Consider the following 13,951-nt stretch of genomic DNA (forward strand, 5'->3'; position numbering starts at 1 on the left):
AGAGAGATTCAGCAAGTATCTGTCTATACCCAGAATGTTGATATTCTAGCCTTTTTCAGTTGTGCAATGCTGAGCTTATACCTTGCGAATGGGAACTCAGGAAGAAAGCATTGCCGTGGACAGTAAAAGAACAAGCTACTTCTTTTTATGGGAGTGTCCTCATGTATACCACAAGGATAAAAATAATAGTACCTCTCTCATTGAATTGCAAGGATTAAATAAAATAGTACCGTACACATACTTAGAGCTCTGTCTGGCATATAATAAACAGTAGGTAAATGTTTATTATTTCAATTGGTAAATCAGAAAAACTCAAATGCTAGAGATAAAGAGGAAAGAAAATTAGAGAATCAGCTCCAAAGACCCACATCTAACCAAGATTTTGGTGTCATTAACACTTTTAGGTATATAGCCTCTCCTAATGAATAGCAATAATTAGTATAAGGCAGAATAAAGATCTTTCACATACAAAAGATCTAAAACAATTACCTTCCATGAATCTTTTCTCAGGAAGCTATTGGATTAAAGTAGGAAAGTAACCAAGAAAGAACAAGATGTAAGATCTAGTGTCAGAGAGGTAAAGGCAATCTTCAAGTTGATGAAAAATAAAAGTCTAAGCTGACAGTTTTACAGCAGAGCTAGAGGGCCACTACCCACATTGGACACTGTGTTTGATGATTAATATAATTCAGGGAAGCTTCATTGCACCACAGATTGACTTGGTGGAATATTTCAGAAAGTCATATCTTTAGAATTCAAACATTCATAGAGCAATTTCATGTAACTTCATCATTTTCCCACAACATAAATTAAGTTTTTATCTATTCATGTATTTGAAAGACAGTGAAATAATCATAATAGAATTCATCTGCCAAAATATATGTACTACTGCTTTCAAAGGTAATGAAAAATTCATGTTTGGTGTCTATTTTTTAAAACGATGTTGTGATTTTTTTCCCCCCTGGAATCGCAGCTTAGTATTTTATTTTAATTCCTAAGGTTTCTCATCATCAGTTCACAGTATTTTTTTGTGATTTCTGAGCAGTGTTCTATATCCACAAAGTCACATCTCTGTGAAAAGAACACTTTATTCTCTTCTTAATAATGAATTCTATTCTCTTTCTGCCTTTGGGAGGCAAACGCTGGTTGAAAGTTGAGAAAATGTTCTCAGGCAGGTAATTGGCTGCTTTGGGCATGAGGCCACCACCCATGAGACACAGACAGTTAATCTATTCAAAAAAGTGTGGGCCGCAATGGGTGTTATTTAGGGTGTAGAGGGATGGAATTTCTGAGAGCACAACCTTTTTATCTCACCTTTCCCCAGAGTTCTTTCTCTCCAACACATCCCACATATTATACTTTCCATAGTGTCTTTTTACTTACCTTCTAAAAATACAGGCAAATATACAATACTCCTATCAGTAGTCTTTGAAACGCTCCCAAAGCCTACATTCTGTGACACACATGAGTGTGGAGTGTGGCACCACGTAAAGAGGAATGGGCTATGAGTTGAAACACCTGACTTTTAGGTCCACTTTCCCTGAGTTGCTCTAGAATTTGGATGAAGTGTTCAAACTTCCCATGCTGCTTTATTGACAAATGGATAATAAAGGCAATCTGAATTCCCTTCTTATGTGGTTGTGAGCAGCAATGAGGTAAAATTGTGTGTGTGCGTGTTTGTAGTGTGCAGCATGAGTGTGTGCATGGGTGTTTAAACAATATAAGGGGCTTAAATATAGATATATTATTCCACTTGGTCCACATTTTAACTCTCTGAAAACACTACTTCTGAATAAGTGTCAATTTGATGGAGCTGGGATTTGGGTTTACATCCTAGTTATTTTGATTTGTTCCTGCCAGTCTCTGAAAAGTAGTAGTCTGACTTCAGATTAAAGAGAAATAAATAAAATAAGGGTAAGGTCCAAAATTGGAAGGATCCACTCAGAATTTATAGATTAAAATATTTGGAGGTTAGATTTTATTAGGTAGATATTTTGAGGTTTCTATTATTTTACTTTTAAATGTAACTGAAAAGAAGGCAAATAAGATTATTGGAAAAGCCACAAATTGATGTCTGGACCTCTTATGAATGGGTTATCTAACTTCAGAGATAAAGAACATGAATTGTACATCCACGGTCCCATTTTGCCAAGCTAAGCTTTTTTAGGTTGAAAATAATGGAGATGCTGCCTCAATTTCTGTGGATTATTGGCTAATACTTGAAGAGGAGAAAAGCAGCAATGAAGAAGAAGGAGTTGACTCAAAAGCTATGTAGTCAAATTTAATTGGTCATCATCTATGATATGATGCAATTCTTTGAATTGTCTCGTCCCTTCAGCACCGAGAATCTGCAACTCCTTATTCTGTTACACATTCATGAGAACTTTCTCTCTCTTCTTCCATTGCTTATATTTTTCCACTACCAGTTATACCTACTTTGTGGATTATAGGCTCTCATTCTCAACTATGGAACTCTCTACTCCTTTCTTAGCCTCTGGCTTTTGCTTTCCTATGACTTCAGCTTTCTTATGCCTGTTGCCTTCCATTGCCTATGATCTCTGTTTATGAACATCATTTAGAAGGTCTCTCCGCTTCTGTGTCGTTATTCATTCTCCATGACTAATTTTAAACTCTTTACAAAATAGGTGATGAATCTGTTGGTATTTATCTGATATAGAGAAACCTCAGCCAAAGAGATTTCCAATGTCAGGTCATCTCACATACCTTTGGGAAACAATGATTGCTGCCATCACTAATGTGTCCATCTTTTGTCTAATTAATCATGACTTGAACAGTATGGTAAAGTTTGTTCGTTTTCAGAATGTGGTATGACATGTAAGTTATTCAAAAAATCTTTTCTTGATTTTTTGAATAACTTACACAGAGGCTTTTTTTTATTATTGATTGTAGTCAGCCAGTGACCTATAGCAAGAGATATGTTCCAGTTATAAAATCAGAAATATAATTGCTTGTTTGTTCTTTCTATTCACCAAAAAACTACTGTGTTTATTAAGTGATAACAGTACCATTTTAGTCAATACTTATATTAAATATTTGGTTTTAAAATATGTTCTGATATTTACTTCCAACAACGGTTTTTATATTATTTTCCTCAGTATTTAGATAAGGTGATTGAAGTCCAAGGATGTTCCATGGTTTTGTTTGGACACCACGCAATCGAGAATGTAGGTTTAACTTCATACCTTTTCAATCACGCCATACTATTTTTCAATGACAAAGTTATCAATGTGTCAAATGGAACCATATTTTAAGTTGAGCCAATAGTTCTATGTGAATTATAAGAACAGGTAATAGAATCAAAGCCTCTGCTGATAAACACATTTTCATCCCCAAAATATTTTAATGATTTAGTAAGAAATAAGTACTATGTGATTTCACTCATATGTGAAATCTAATGAACAAAATGAATTAACAAGGAAACTAGAGAGCAGGCTGACAGCTGTCAAGTGAGGTGTTAAGGGGTTGGGTGGAAAGCATTCAGGGATTGAACAAAAAAAGAAACAAAAAAGAAAGAAAGCTCATGGGTACAGACAGCAGTATGATGATTGCCAGGGGAAAAGAGGGGAGAGGAGGGAGGGAGCGTATAGGGGGGATAAACATATTGGACAGAGACTTGACTTGGGGAGGTGAACATACAATATAGCATACAGATGAGGTATAGCAGAATTGTGCACCTGAAACCTATAAAATCTTGTTAACCAGTGTCACCCCAATAAATTCAATAAAAAGGAAAAATATTACTTATTTTCTGTCACATCAACTTTCTGATGTAGTGCAAAGTATGCCAATATACACCAAAAATTGTACATAAGGCTTTATTAAAGGAAGAGGTAATTAATTCTTTGGGACCTTTTTTAATCATTCCCTTTTTGAAGTGTAGTAGAAGTCTATATATTACTCTAAAGTCTCCACTCTACATAAAATTGTAGTGTGAAGTTGAATGAAAAATTGGCAAAACATCACAAGATCTGAATGAAAAGCATCTATTTCTTTCACAGGTAGAATTATAGTTTCAAATGGTTATATTAATTCAACCACAGAATACACGGGATTCATTTTTTGATATGATATTGAGACCTTGCCACAAGCAAAATAATAAATTTTTCACCCTGCAAAAGCTTGTTAGCTAAACTCTCACCATAGGGCTCATGTAATTACCCTGTAGATTACTGCTTACCTACAAAAGGGAGGCTAGAGTTTTCTCCTAATTGGCAGCTATTAGAGCTGCCACAGGAAAGGATAGATATAATCCTTTTATCAAAATTTTAATAAAAATAAGAGGTTTTTGTTTGGTTTAGATTTATTTCCATGGGCCTCCAGACCTTGAATTTGGAATTGTTCCCTAGTCACATGTGAGAAGAATATCCCATTCTCATGCCAACTGTCATCAGCACCCACTTCACTTTGGGTGTCTCTGCTGAAATGCCCGAATTCTGCAGTGACTAAGGTTGCTCATGCTCTCTGATGGAAAAGAGGGAAGTGTAGACAGTAGACAGTAATTGGTTATTGAGAGTAAAGAAGATCAGTTCCAGGTTATCTCACAAAATGTCCTTAGATGATCCTCTTCCATTGCCTTTTAATCCTCTGCTGGTAATTTAACCTTTCAGACTAATATATGATTTCACTTTTTCCTAGCTCTAATTTCTTCATAAGTAAAATGAAAGTCCTCTATGTAACTGAATGCAAACTTTCAATCCAGTGGAGTTGAAAGTTGAGAACTGGATCTAAGCTGTGTAATGACTAGGTTGTAAAGCACATACCAGAAGCTGCTAAGCTCTACATTGTACTCAGAACCAAAACGGCTTGATTGATATATCATTAAGAGCACATTCCCTTTGAGTTGTTGTTCCTGCATTGGAAAGTGCTTTAATTTGATCCATCTACTTTACTTCCTATATAGAATAATCCTTTGCCCAAACTGTGATGTTTACTATTTTGGTCTTCAAAATCAAAACCAGGGCCATTCTACTATTATCCTGGTCCTTCTCTCAGTTTCCCATTAGCATATGTCACAACTTCATGACTGCCTTCAATCTTTGATATCTTGCTTCCACAAAGTTGTCACTTAAGGAATTGTGACAATAAATTTTTGTGAATGTTCTCAGTGACATTTTAATTTGAAGTGTTATTTTTAACTGTGTCCCAAAAGATTTGCCTCTATTAAAGAAATTGAATCTTGAACTTAGTAAGCTGGAAGGTGAAGAGAGAGCGAGAGAAAATGAGTATGAATAAGAACATGAGCCCCTACACTTACAGTCTGTTTAGCTATTTATATGACTGTTTATTCTAGCACAGTCCCACTGAGACTCATAACACATACTCTTTTCACAGCTGGTTGGGGTTAGGGCCTCAGCTCTGTACAACCACGCTATAAGGCGAAGAAAGATGGTCCACGTGGACACAGAACCTAAAAATCTAATTCAATCAGTACTTCACTGAGGTATATAAATACACTAAAGAATAAAAAAAAATTCAAGTCATTGTAAAATCTGCTGTTGTCACAAAAATTAAAAACAGTATTTACCAGGGAAATACATTAGAAAAGTTTATTGCTTGAGAACATTTCTCTCCTCTCCCTCATCCCTCTATTTCTATATCTCTCTCCCACTTTCTTCTTCTTCTTCACCCTCCCTATTGTCTCTAACTGAACATAGTATTTTGATAAGCCTCTTTTGACTTTATATATTTGTGGGAGATTTGTAGTATGATAAATAGTATAGTAAATATTCAGATTAATCAGAAAAATATTGTCACCCAGGGCAACATTTTTCATTTTAAGCAACAACTACAAGAGGACAGGTGGCCTTTTTAAATGCCTATAGTTGATTAATGAAATGTGAGATTGATTGTGAAATATTTGGAGGGCCCACCAGACGGTATCCCATCCACTTCTCAGAAGAGGGCAAGAAAGGACTTTCTATATCTCACAAAATAAAGTGATTAATTTTTAACTAGGGACTAACGTTTTTTCCTGTCTGCCTCTGTTTATGCAGCCCAGAAGAAAATGCTATTCCCCTGATGTAACAGTGATATTACCTTGCATTTACATAGTGTTTTATGTTTTATGAAGTGTATTAGATGAACTAGCTAAACTTATCTTAATTACCACCATCTGAAGCTGGTGGGCAAAGGCTCCATTCTCTTCCATTCATGGATGGGGCAACAGAATGTAAATGAGTGGGCTAATATCTTATAGTTTGCTAGCACTAAAATTAGAACAAGCTATTTTATTCCAACATCTGCTATTTGTTTAGGTGGAGTTATCTAGACTGAAGAAGGATTTTGTCATTTGCTATAAATAAAAGTTGAACATAATCTAAATTAAAAAAAAACTGGATCTGCATTTTTAATATTATTTATAATTACATTCTCTGTAAGTTACTAAAATAGGAACAATAATGATCATTACTGAGAGATGAAATATGTTTTTAATGGGGATTTTACTATGCAAATCAGAAATCAGAAATACATAACTTGCAATGAGTATGTATACATTGACATTACTAAGATCGCTTTAGTTTTTTTGGTTTTAGTAAAATTTTATAGATATTATTATAATTTGCTCATTTGCTAGTAAATATACAGGTTTGGGCATTAAAGCAAATTTATTTAAGAAATCTATTCTGTGGTTCATGTTCATTTCCTGTAGCAGTTAGCTATTACTGTGTAATACACTACCAAAAAACCTAGTGGTTTAAAACAACCATTTACACAATACGTAATTCTATAGGTTGACAATTTAGTCTGAACTCAACTGTGAATTTCTTCTAGTCTCAGCTGAGTTTGCTCAAATATTAGCAATCGGCAGCCAAGTTGGATGAGGAATGGCTGATTCATAATGGCCTTATTATGGTCTCATCTTCCGGCAGCCAGCTAGCCAGAGATTGTTCACTTCACGGGTAGGGGGATAGCAGGGGGAAGGGGAAAGTTGTGCAAGCAACAAGGTTTATATTTTCCTAGACTAGAGGTTTTCAACTGTTTTCATCTCATGGCACACATAAACTAATTACTAAAATTCTGCAGCAAAGCAAAAAAAGAGTTATTTTGTTGATCTAACAAAAAGGATAGGTATAATTTTGGTTGATTTACCAAGCAAATAGTAATTACCACCCTTTTTTGCTTCCAAGTTATTTTTAAAATAAATCAGCTGCCTATACTTGTATATAAGGATTTCTGGTACCAAGAATTAACCAACCAGACACAAACTTATTGTGCAATATGACCAATAAGATGCAAATCTATTATGTCATATATGTGTGTGTGTGTGTGTGTGTGTGTGTGTGTGTGTATGGTCCAAGACAGGAATTTACATCAGACTATTGTATTGGCTGTTGTCATTTTTTTATTTTACAATCTGAGGGAAAAGAGATCAGTGCCCTCGACTAAATAGTCAGGTACTGTATGTTAAAAATTCTTACAGCACACCAGTTGAACATTATTGATCTAAACTCTCAGAAGTGGTGCACACCTTCATTCTACTGCATGCTTACAGCCAAAACAATTCCCAACATCAAACCAGATTCAAGGGTGGAAAGGAGACTCCAATTCTTGTTGTGAAGAGCCTCATAGTTCAAATGTAAAGAGAAAGAAGAAAGATTGTGTCTATTTTTATAATTTATCACATTATTTGCTTATTTTTGGTTTTCAGCAGATTACTGTTGATTTTGATAACAATGTCATTGGTGAAGTTATTTCAAATATTTTCAAGGAGTTAGCTGGTATGCTATATAAAAATATATTTTAATTAAATAGAAGACTTGAAACTTTCTGATAGCTAAAAATAATAAAATTTTACATAAGAGCTATTTTAGAATGTAAAATAGAACAAAATTGTTAATTTAACAAAAGCTTAAGCAGCACACTGACAATCTCTCTACATAGATAGATTCATCATAACTATTCATGGTTCGAATTAATGTGGATCCTGAAAATATTCCTCAGGATCACTTTTCATGTGTGTTGTAAATACACAGATATTCCAGTAGATCTTGTCTATCTCATATATTCCCATAAAATATTTTTTCAACTGGAAATTTGGAGATATTTACATGCAGACAGAAAGGGCAGAGGGGAGAGAGAGAATTCATTCATGTTTATGGTTTATATGTTGAATAAACAGGATACAAAACACATCTTTAATGTTTCATAAATATTTTTCTTTTTTGCATTTTAATATGTCAATATTTTTCAAGCCCATCTGCATTTTAATTTTTTAAAATTTTTTTATTGTTCTTCAGTTAAAGTTGTCCCAACTGTCCTCCCAATACTTTTCCCCACCTGACCTACTACTCCCCACTCCCACAGTCAGTCCCCAACTTGTTGTCCATGTCAGTGGGTCCTTCTTTGGCTTGATCCTTCCCCTTCTTTCCCCTATTATCCCCTTCTCCCCACCCATCTGGTCACAGTCAGTTTGTTCCTTATTTCCATTCTAGTTCTATTTTGCTCATTTGTTTTGTTCATTAGGTTTCACTTATAGGTGAGATCTATGGTATTTGACCTTTGCAGCCTAGCTTATTTCACTTAACATAATAAGTGAAACATAATACTCTTGACTTCCATCCATGCTGTTGTGAAGAGTAGGAGCTCCATCTTTCTTTCTGCTGTGTAGTATTCTATTATGTAAATGTTCCACAGTATTTTGATCCACTCATATACTGATGGGCACTTAGGCTGTTTCCAGCATTTGGCTATTGTAAATAACACTTCTAGGAACACTGGGGTGCATAGGTTTTTTGAATTGGTGTTTCAGGGTTCTTAGGGTATGATCCCAGCAGTGGAACTGCCTGATCAAAAGGCATTTCCATTTTTAGCTTTTTGAGGAAATTCCGTATTGTTTTCCATAGTGGCTGTACCAGTCTGCATTCCCACCAGCAGTGCACTAGGGTTTCCTTTTCTCCATAACCTCGCCAGCACTTTTGTTGATTTGTCTATGATGGCCATTTTGACCAGTGTGAAGTAGTATCTCACTGGGGTTTTAGTTTGCATCTCCCTGATGGCTAGCGATATTGAGCATCCTTTCATGTATCTGTGGGCCCTCTGTATGTCCTCCTTGGACAAGTGTCTATTCACATCCTTTACCCTTTTTTAAATTGAATTGTATGTCTTCCTGGTGTTGAATTGTATGAGTTCTTTTTATATTGTGGAGATTGAACCTTGTCCAAGGTATCAATGGCAAATATGTTTTCCCATGTTGTTGGTTCCCTTTTCATTTTGCTGATGTTTTCTTTAGCCATGCAGATGCTTTTTTAATTTGATATAGCCTCATTTGTTTATTCTTTCCTTAAATCCCTTGCCCTAGAACTTATATTGGCACAGATATTGCTGTGTAGGATATATGACATTTTTCTACTAGGGTTTTATGGTGTTATGACATATATTTAAGTCTTTTATCCATCTTGAGTTTATTTTTATGTATGGTGTAAGTTAGTGGTCTAGTTTCATTTTTCCTTTTGCAGTACTTATCCAGATCTCCCAACATTTATTGAGGAGGGTATTTTTACTCCATTTTATGTTTCAGACCCTTTATCAAATATTAATTGGACACAGGGGCATGGGTTTATTTCTGGGCTTTCTGTTCTGTTCCATTGATCTATGTGTCTGTTCTTATACCAGCACCAGACTGTTTTGATCACAATGCCCTTCCCACCCAAAATCATTTTTCTCTCCTTTAGTCATCTCATATTCCTTTTTTCTTATCTTATAATATTTTTAATCTTCCTCTACCTTTATTAATCTTTGCTCAATTGTTGTTGCTATTGCTGATGCAGTAGTGGGATATTTGTGCTGGTGAGGGTTTGATTTCCTGGTAATATTGTCTTGCTAACCAGCACTTGTACAACAGCAAACATGATGTAACAAGAGGTGTTAATGCTAGCCAGACAGCTGGAGAGGAGAGCCCACCAAAGAATTAGCCACCAATAAGCAAAGCCCAAGTATAATAAGAGAGACCACATCAATTGAATAGAAGGCAACCCTAGAATGTCCAGATCAGGATATTAAAGAGACTGTACCACTGAGTCTCACAGAACTCCTACCACAGAAGTTTAAGCAAAGCAGAACAACCTGAGGTGCAGAAACAAATAAAAAGAGTCACCTAAAATGAGGAGACAAAGAAAGAACCCCCAATAAAAAAGAATGGAGGAATCCCCAGAAAAAAGGGCTAAATAAAATTGAAGTAAACAATCTATTAGTCACAAAATTAAAAAAAAAATAGTTATAAGGATGCTCAAGGAACTCAGTGACAACTACAAGGAACAGCAGCATGAAAAAGGATATAGAAACTATGAACAAGAATCTGGAAGAAGTGAAGAACACAATATCTAAAATGAAAAATAAACTAGCAGGAATTAAAAGTAGGCTAGATGAAGCAGAGGACTGAATCAGCAAGCTGGAAGACCAGGTAGAAAGAAATATCCAGTCAGAGCAACAAAACAAACAAAAATAAAGCTCAAAATGAATGAGGATAGCTTAGAGGAACTTGAGGACAACATGAAACATAACAACATTCACATCCTAGGAACATCAGAAGGAGAAGAAAAGGAGCAAGGACTAGAAAACCTGTTTGAAAATATAATGACAGAAAACTTCCCTAACTTGGCAAGGGGAGTAGTCATGAAAGTTCCGGAAGCACAGAGATGAACCCAAAGAAGCCTACTCCAAAACACATCATAAGTAAAGTGCCAAATGTTAAAGACAAAGAGAGAATCTTAAAGGCAGCAAGGGAGAAGCAGCAAGTAAAATACAAGGGAGCACCAATAAGGCGATCAGTTGATTTCTCAACAGAAACATTACAATCCAGAAGGAACTGACACAGAATATTCCAGGTAATGAAAAGCAACGAACTACAACCAAGGTTATTTTTAATATTTTTCAAACACTTCTTTATCATGTACTAGGTATGAAAAATTTCAAAATATAAAAACTATAAAAGTTTTTATGTATTCCAAAATGATGACTAAAATTATAGTAATACCTGCTTTAAATTTAAAACACATGATTAAAGAATTATAATTTACCTCACCCAAGTTTATAGAAACCTTGTTATGCAAATTTCCAATATGCCTATTTTAAACAACAGTTTGAGTTAATGGAAACTTCTCATATCAGTTATGTGACAATTAAAATATAATTTGTTATCTACAGCCCAAGGCAGCTCATCTACCTTATTATCCTACATCTTGAGGATTATAACCTTCACATCTTTTCTGACCACTTCTTCTTTGTGTTCACTGCTACTGTTACTGTTGGTGTTAAGCTAAATATTAATAAAGAAAAGAGAGCAAAGAAAATTAAACATTGAGTTTAATATACTGGGAAGCACAAGCCTGTTTGCTTGCCCATTCAGGAAGCTGCACCTTCACACTCCATGAGACCACAGCATTGTGCTCCACCAAGGGGATTAACTCTCCTCCTTCCCCCTTTCTGGTACTGGATTGCAGGGAGGCACAAGAGGAGGTGTTGGACAATAGAGGCCTGTTAGTCTAACTAGGGGGTGCGGACCTATCTGAAGTCCATAAAAGTTTGGGAAGTTGATTGGTTCTTTTGAGAAAGTTCCTGGTCTGTCCTAAACCCAGGTTCATGGTTATAACCCCAGGGGCAAAAAGAAGCTTTCTCTTACTCATGACCTGTACTTGCAGGGTGCACTTGCCTATTTTCTCCATTGGACCTAGTAACCACGTGGCCCATGGCCTTTTATCTTCACCCAGGCTCTAGGAGGGAGCCTGAGTATTGCAGCACAGCAACGGACTGCAGCTGGAAACACACACTAAGCAAGCCAGATGCTGGACTGGACTGTATTTTCTGAGCATAAACTCTGGGCAGTTGCCTTTGCGCTAGCCCTACTGAAGACAAGATTGGACTTTTTCCATAGTGAGACAGATGGAGATGGGACATTGGGAAGTCAGGAGGGGAACTTCTTTCATTGTACATCATCAATAAACCACATCACAGAGTCAAATCTTCCCAGGCAGGTCTCACGATATTCTTTTCCTTTAGATATTGCAAGGACCCAGCTTTCACCAGCCATGCTACCAGTCTACTATGTATCATTATTGCTTCAAAGGATCCATTCTCCACATTTTCAACATAAATACTCCTTAACAGATGTTAATTAAATCAACACTATTGCTTAGAAACTTTCAATGATTCCCTATTACTAGGGGAAAAACCAAAAACCAAAAAGCAAACAAAAACCTCTTAGCTTAGGTTTCTAATCCAGTCAGGGGAAATTAAAAAACTATTTTATTATGAATGCACTGTTGTCATGCTAATGAAGAGTTATTTATTTAACAAAAGAGTCCAGTTAAGTCAATGAGGAGTCCAGAAAGTTAATTTCCATTACAATGTCAGCTATGCTAAAATTTCAGGAGGGCTCACTCTTAGAAAATACTTCCATCAATAATATTACAGATGAGTAAATTATTAAAAAAACAAAACAAAAGAAAACTACATAGTATATGGAAAGAATGCATAGGATTGAGCCCTAAAGTAAGCCTCCTGAAAACTTAGAGTGATTTGAGGTAGAAAGTAAGTCAACAAGCTTTTTCAACTCCTCCGGTGTTAGATGGTACACTTATATTTCTAAAAACAAAGCTCAGGCTTTGATATGCTATCCTTCATCTACAGAGATCAGAATTTAGGCACACCCTTAGGACTACAGGCACTTTAGTAGCGGTCAAACAAATACACTAATTTTAAAAATGTTTTCAAGCATAACATTTTCATTATACCAAGACAAAAGGAAAGAAAAATCATACAGGCCAAATAGTAGTGGGAGTTATTCTGCTGAGACTACAGGTTCTGCCAAATGCTCTCAGGTGGCAGAATCACTTTGAATTTATATTATTAGTCTCTCTCTTATAATCTGAGTGGAGAATTAGATAAGTATCCATATTGACAGTGAGGGGGGCAAACTCAGTCCATTCCTTCAAAATAGAAAAACATCTGAGAGAACAATGCTTCTATCAAAACATAATATACACAAAAGTGTGAGATAGAATAAAAGCATAAATTACCAAAGAATAAACAAAGAAATATATTCAGTGGAATGGAAACAAACAGACAAAAATATTGGATTCCACTAAGATTAAATATTGTAATGATGTAAATTGTATCTAAATTAACTAATTTGTTATGTGAGGATTTTTAAAGTGGGTAATAAAATAATAATTCAATTATAAAATTATGGAGAAATTATATTACTAACTATTGGTAAAGATGAAGACAATATAAAAATATCTTATACAATTGTTGCTAAGTTTTTGGAACTCAATTTGATAACCGATGCCAATAGGTTCAAAATCATGCCCATCCTTTCTTCCAGTTAATTACACTTCTAAAATTTTATTTAAAAAAAAAACAACACAGGTGCTCATAAATATTAAACACAATATGAATCTTCCACCAATAATGATAATAAAACTAGAAACAAAGTTCTTACAGATTGGCTAATCTATGTAAAGTACATCCATATTAGGCATTAAGAGTTATGTTTTAGGACTTAGAAGAATATAAGGAAATTATCAAATATAAAGATAAAAAACAAATTACAAGACAATATTGATAGTGTAATTTATCAATATAATTTCTTCTTTCTGTCAGAGAGAGAGAAGAGGAAAGAAGGAAAGAGAGAGATCAAATTATAAGAATGTTACCAGTGGCAATTACAGGATGCAAATTTTGATTTTTTCAGAGTAGAATGAGTACAGAATGCCACCCACTGTGGAAAATGACATGTATCTCCTAGAAATGCTTTCCAGTTGCAGATAACAGTGGTTTAAGCAGAGTAAATGTGACTTCAAGAAATGATTTCTTTAAGAAAAAAATATGAACATTGACAGTTGTTTCTGGCATTCATTTAGCCGTTTTTCAGGGGGTCCTGAACAATACTGTCAGCGCTTCTAGTTCTTTCTATTTTTCTGCTTTGTCATGG

The sequence above is a fragment of the Pteronotus mesoamericanus genome, unplaced genomic scaffold, assembly GCF_021234165.1.
Source record: "Pteronotus mesoamericanus isolate MK-2021 breed Mesoamerican mustached bat unplaced genomic scaffold, CSHL_Meso_final contig_291, whole genome shotgun sequence".
Lineage (NCBI taxonomy): Eukaryota > Metazoa > Chordata > Mammalia > Chiroptera > Mormoopidae > Pteronotus > Pteronotus mesoamericanus.